Source organism: Stegodyphus dumicola, chromosome X1, assembly GCF_044657685.1.
Source record: "Stegodyphus dumicola isolate Sdum_Otavi_A_Nest chromosome X1, ASM4465768v1".
Classification (NCBI taxonomy): domain Eukaryota; kingdom Metazoa; phylum Arthropoda; class Arachnida; order Araneae; family Eresidae; genus Stegodyphus; species Stegodyphus dumicola.
Genome location: NC_140780.1, coordinates 162853820 through 162859973, shown reverse-complemented (window position 1 = coordinate 162859973; position 6154 = coordinate 162853820).

Sequence of the window (6154 nt, the reverse complement as noted above, 5' to 3'; positions counted from 1 at the left end):
TCACTTACAAAATCTCAACAGTCCTGTATGGTCTGAAGGAAGCATAGAAACTTTGGGATTTCGTTTCCGTAATATGTTTTATATTCTAGGAACCCCTTTTAAATTAATAGTGAAAAAGGTTCCAAAAGATCATTGTCATATTATTCAAACATACGAGGATCCTATACTTTTCACAACTGTCGTTGTAGATTCTCAAGATGAATACAAGACCCGGAGTTATCAAATTAAGCCTTTATCCATTCACACAATTCCTTCGGACACTATGTATATGATATCAGTCATTATGCCGGATACAATGTTTGCTGTGTATGAAATGACAAACCTTCAATGCCGCATGCTGGAAAAATTTTATCGCTGTGATTTTAATGAGCGAATGGATTCCATATTTCAACCTGAAGCCTCACTAACCGATAAGAAGAAATGGTTCATATTTAAAGGGTCTGTACATGAAACTTATAATCCACTAACTTGGGTTCAATTACCTTTCATAAATATCGATTATATGGAAGATTACGAGCTAAATGTTTCTATAGTGTGGAATATGCAATATCGATTGAAAGATGCGAATGGAGAAGAAATCAGAGATTTTTTGAATGACAATGGATTCTATAAACCATATCTCGCTTACTGGAAAGAAGCTTACCTTAGCGAATTTGGAGTTAAAATGCATAACATGTTTTTCATTAAGGATGTTCCGTTTGCCATACAACCTCAATATGTCTCCAATCAAGAATGTCATATTATTCAAACGCACAATGAACCTATTTTTTATGCAACAGTTGAAGTAAATGAAAACAAATTTCAGTGTAAAAAATATCTATTACGAAGCAAGTCTGTTTACAACGTTTTACCAGGTACACGCTATATTCTTTCGGTACAGAAGAAAGATACTTTATTTGCGGTTGATGTAATGCATATAAGTTTTGCATTCGGGGCATTACCTAATCTATTCAATATAAAATATCAAAATTTGAAAGAACTGGAAGTTTGTACTGTAAAATCTAAGGATGTAGCTCCAGGAAAAGTTTCAGTTAAAAAATAAAAGAAAATCGTCGGCTATTGGAACTTAGAGCATTGCGAATAGTTCTTGGGCAATTACCAGACCGCCTTCTCTTATTAGACTGTATATCCACTACCTTTCGATACTTTGGACATGTGTAATACCTTTCATGCCATTTGAATTAACCCCGCAACTCTAAGATCATTCAGAAGTGCCAAGTACTCTTCTTCGACAGGTGAACCTACCCCCCCCCCAACTGAGCATTCAAAAGACCTAACATTTCTTCAAGGAATCCTCTGGAACATTAAGAGCATGTCGTGTTAATAGAAGAAACAGTCATCTCTCTGGAGTAGCCGTGGCCAAAAAATATCTAAAACATTCTTGACACAAGATGTATAAATATGTAAAATAAAAATTATTATTTAAACCACTTTAATTCTCTGTCTTTTTGTTTTAAAATATCATCATTTTTCTAGATCAATCCATCTTAAATTTAAAATGTACATTATCAAAATGTGAAAGTCACAGAAATTTGGTCATTCAAAAACTAATAATCTGCAGAGGTAGATGGAAACTCTTCTATGGTAATTAAGAAACATCTGGTTTAAAAAATATATAAATCTTACCTATTTATAGAAATCTTCCTGGAACTTGAAAAAAGTGCCGAAAAACTCACAGAATAGCAGGTAGAACTTTATCGCTGCGTGAGAAAAAGAATAAAATATTATAACCAACTGCAAAACTCATAACTTTTCCCATTTTACAGTTATAATAGTATAAATAAGACAGTCTGTCAAAAAAGTATTTGAACACCGGTACCCATCTTGAAAACGCAAAAATCACTAAAAGCTGTTTAACTTACCAAGTGAGTGTAATTTGCTTCTTATTCGTTAATGTTTCAATATTTGAAAACTTTTTAAAAGTTAAACAAAAAGACAAAATAACAACACAAAATTTCCGTAAAAAAACAGTTTTATTGAGTTCCAATAAATAAGAAGATATACATACATTTTTTTCATTAAATATGATTCTCAATGACGAAAGTCTAAAATCAATGAATTATATTAAATATATAACAGAATGCTAAACTAAAGATGATGAAAATGACATAAATTCTTCCCACATTTTTTCTTCTTCAGGATTTGTTTCCGTAAAAGAAGGTACTTGTACAACGGTCTGTGATAACTGTGATGACGAGTTATAAGAATTAACGTCCATCATCAAAAAGTCCCAGTCATCGGACAATGAATTTGTTTGAACATCACTTGTTGTATTGTCGTGTACCTCTCCATGTAATAAGGCCTTCTGGGTTTCTGTAATTAATGAAGGTTGCGAAAAAGAAGCTCCTTGTACAACGGTATACTCTAATTGAGATGACGAGTTGTACGATTTAATATCCATATTATAATCGCTTAGAGAACCCGTCAAAAAGTTCCAATTTTCCACGGGTTTCATTGAAATTAATGCAGAGTCCCCCGATGTAACAGTTTGAGACTGAACGTCATTATAACTAGTGTTGGAATTGTCGCTTACCCCTGCTTGTAATGAAGTGCATTGGGTTTGTTTTAAACATAAAGTCTGCTGAAAAGAAGATTCTTGTACCTGTACTAGTTGTGGTGATGAGTAGTTGAATGCTTCAACGTTTGTATTACTATAATCATTTAAAGAACTCATAAAGTTCCAGTCATTAGTCGTTTCGGTTGAAACTAATGCACAGTCACTTGGTGTAATATTTTCAGTCTGAACATTACTAAAACTTGTGGTAGGATTAATACTTACCTCTACTTGCAATGAGGTATCTTGGTTTTGGATTTCAGAGTCCGTATAATTAGACGGGGTACCTTTTTCCCATGTTTGTTCGTCTAAATTAAGTATTATGGTACTGTTAATGGGTTCTATAAAATTTTCTGGTACCAAAATAGTAGTTGATGTTTCAGTACAGGCTGGTTTCTTGACAACAGCAGGAGGGGGTGGAAGTGGCTGTTTAAATACTTCTTCTACCATCTTTTCTCCTTCTTCCGCCCTCTTGTTGCTCCCCGTTTCCTCATCTGATAAATACTGGTAAAATTCGGATTCTGCCTTATCAAATAATTTTGCAATTTTCGCTTTTGATTCCGCTTTCTCACTTTTCCTCTTTTTGGGGATCGAGGTTGACGTCCACTTTGCCACTTCGTCTAAATAGGGAGTCGCAGGTGGTTTCTCATAGGGGTCGATAGGTTGATCCTTTGAGAGTTCAAATTTCGTATAACTTCGTGAGTTTTTGTATTTTATGTTCAGCTTCTTTTTTATCTGTACTGCTAAAGCAGCAGCACACCTGTCCACCGCGAACAATGTTTTCTGCGTAGTTAAAATCGTATATGCCCTATCTGATGGGATAAGGTACAGCCTATTCGGTTGAAAAATGTACCTTTTAAATTTAAGTTCGTCTACAGGTCTAAACATTCTCTCTAACATAGAGGAATTGTTGGGAGAAGGGCAAAGTTCATAATATACCATAGGTGCTGCAGACGTTTGATAAATATGTACTTCTCCCTTTCCCGTTCTTCTAAGTCCAAAAGTAAAGTAACTTTTGGTTAGAAACATATTGTTCCACCTGAAGCTCGTCCTGGTGTCCGTATATTTCTTTTCTGCACTCGAGGATTTCACAGGTAGACGAAGTTTCTGATCGATTTTGTTCCATTTATAAGGATCACACTCACGAGCTAATCTTGAATCGAGCATAGTCCGTTCAATATTTTGCAAAATTAATTGAGTGGTATTAATTGGCTTGTAGTACAATTTTCTCTTATCCATGGGTATATGAGGTATAAATGCGCAGCAGTAATCTTTAAAATAATCATCATTAAAGCTGGACAGTCGTTTAAACTTGTCAACGGACTCGATACATTTGGAAGGAAACACATCGCATAACTTGTCCATAATGGCTTTCAATATGTAGCTAGTCAAAGAAGCTCAGCAGGCAATGACTCGTAACGCTTTCTATCCTCCCGTTTTATACCGCATTTCCAATTTCCTGTTTTGAAGCTCTTTCTCAGAAATCGAACTGTATTTTTAGTTTCCTGTTTTCAAGCTCCTTCTCCCATTTCCTGTGTTAAAAGATACTTATCAAACATGAAGAAAAATGGCTTAAACTTGAACGTTTAAGCCATTTCCTGTGTTAAAAGATACTTATCAAACATGAAGAAAAATGGCTTAAACTTGACCGTTTAACAATTAAACATGTTGTATTGTTTTATTTTTTTAGGGGGGGGGAAATCGGAAAAGTTGAAAAGAAATTTTCATCTTGAGGAAAAATTTCTGAGTCTAAAAACTTTAAAAAATATTGGCACCGTGACAACAGAAAATTAGAGGAGAGTATAATAATATTCCCTTCTTTTTTATTAATTAAATTTTTTTATTTTTTTTCCAAAGTACTGAGAGGAAATAAAAGAATTCTTATTGTAATCTCATGTCATTAATCCATTGTTTTACTCCTAATTGTCAATCATTTAGTTGATTAGGCCGGTCCAATAGATATTCCTTAAGATAACGAAAAAAGACGACGGCACCTTGTAAAGCACAATAATTGTTCAATCCTAAATGTTTCAGGCAAGAATATGAATCTGAAGCTAAATTACTCTGACATACATTAATGGACATTAATGATAATGTATTCTCAACATCCCGATCAATTATTTTTTGTAAAAGATTAGCTTTCCAAAATTCTGGACAATAAATTTTACTATAACCTGCCGTTAAAGAAACGAGAAAGGATTGTAACGCTTTGTAAGGGAGATTGCCCTCATTCCACGAAAATCCGTGTGTAGAATCGGCTAGGTGGAGGTAGGTAGTAACAAAACGTCGTCTTATGGAAGGTGTTAAATCGCTCCATGCTTTTGGCGATTTAACGTATACAACTCCTCTGGCATTATCACTCGAGATATATGCAAGTTCCTTAATTATATACATTCCTAACATATCATGGTAATTTTCATCATTATGTTGGACCAAATCAAAACCTTCTATGTTAAGAACAATGAAGGAATTCATAACAATAAGTTGAGCAGACTGAATACCAATAAAAAAATCCTTTATAAAGCGATAATTTGTATACCATACATTATTTTTTTTTTCTTTGCAAATGTCATTACTTTAAATTAATCTTTAAAAAAAAAATGGGGTTCTAAAAATAGATTTCCATTCCAAAGTAAGTAAAAAGTTTAGACATCAAATTATAAAAAGGAAAAAGGAAGAGTTATTTTTTTTTTTTTTTTTTTTTTTTTTTTTGAGAAAAAATTTCTCCAGCCGATTTTTTACTTTACCATTTTTTACATTGTTGACCATTTTTTTTACATTGTTTACCAATTTGTTTACTTGTTTACCGTTCAGATATTTTCCCTCAAAAAAGCTTTCTTTTCTACTCTTCTAAAGGGAACCTCCTTACCTAACCGAGATTATCTCGATTCGTCTCGGGGATTCATTTTTTTCTCAAGATAACTACCATTGGGTCTTTTGCTTTTCATGCCAAAACCTTTACAAAAAATACATTCATTTATTTAAAGAGATAAGATACTGATAAATATTTCTTAATTCCAATGTTGGGTGAAAAAGGAACCCATTTTTTCATCTCCTTATCAAACTCTCCAGAACTTTGAATAGGGAAATGAGGAGAAAATTTTTTTATCTTTTCACCAATCCACAGGAGAATAGGAATCCTTTTTGCGTTTTCACCATTTTGGGGGACGTAGTAGACCTCCAAATGAATTAGGAAGGAGATGAGAATTGACTTATTTTGTTCCTTAGGATGGTCAGAGCTGAAAGAGATTGCTTACATCTATGTTTTGATCTCATAATGATATATTTCGGGAAAAAACTAAATACACATATAATACTATTCAAGGAACGCTTATTTGTTCATATAGGTAGGCAGTATCCAACAGTTCCAGAAAATTTTGGAATTTACAATCTGATTCAGTTTCCATAATAGTAAAATAGGGTTCTCCAGTCACTCTATCTTCATTTATTTGAAGCGGTCTGCTTAACACGTCGTTTAGCCAGTTTGAGAACAAAATTGCGCCTTGGCCCAACTTCTCTAGGAGGCTCTTCAATTTTGGATACATCAGGAACCTCGTATTTCTTAATATCCTCGTTTGGTACAAGATGGGTTCAGGGGTA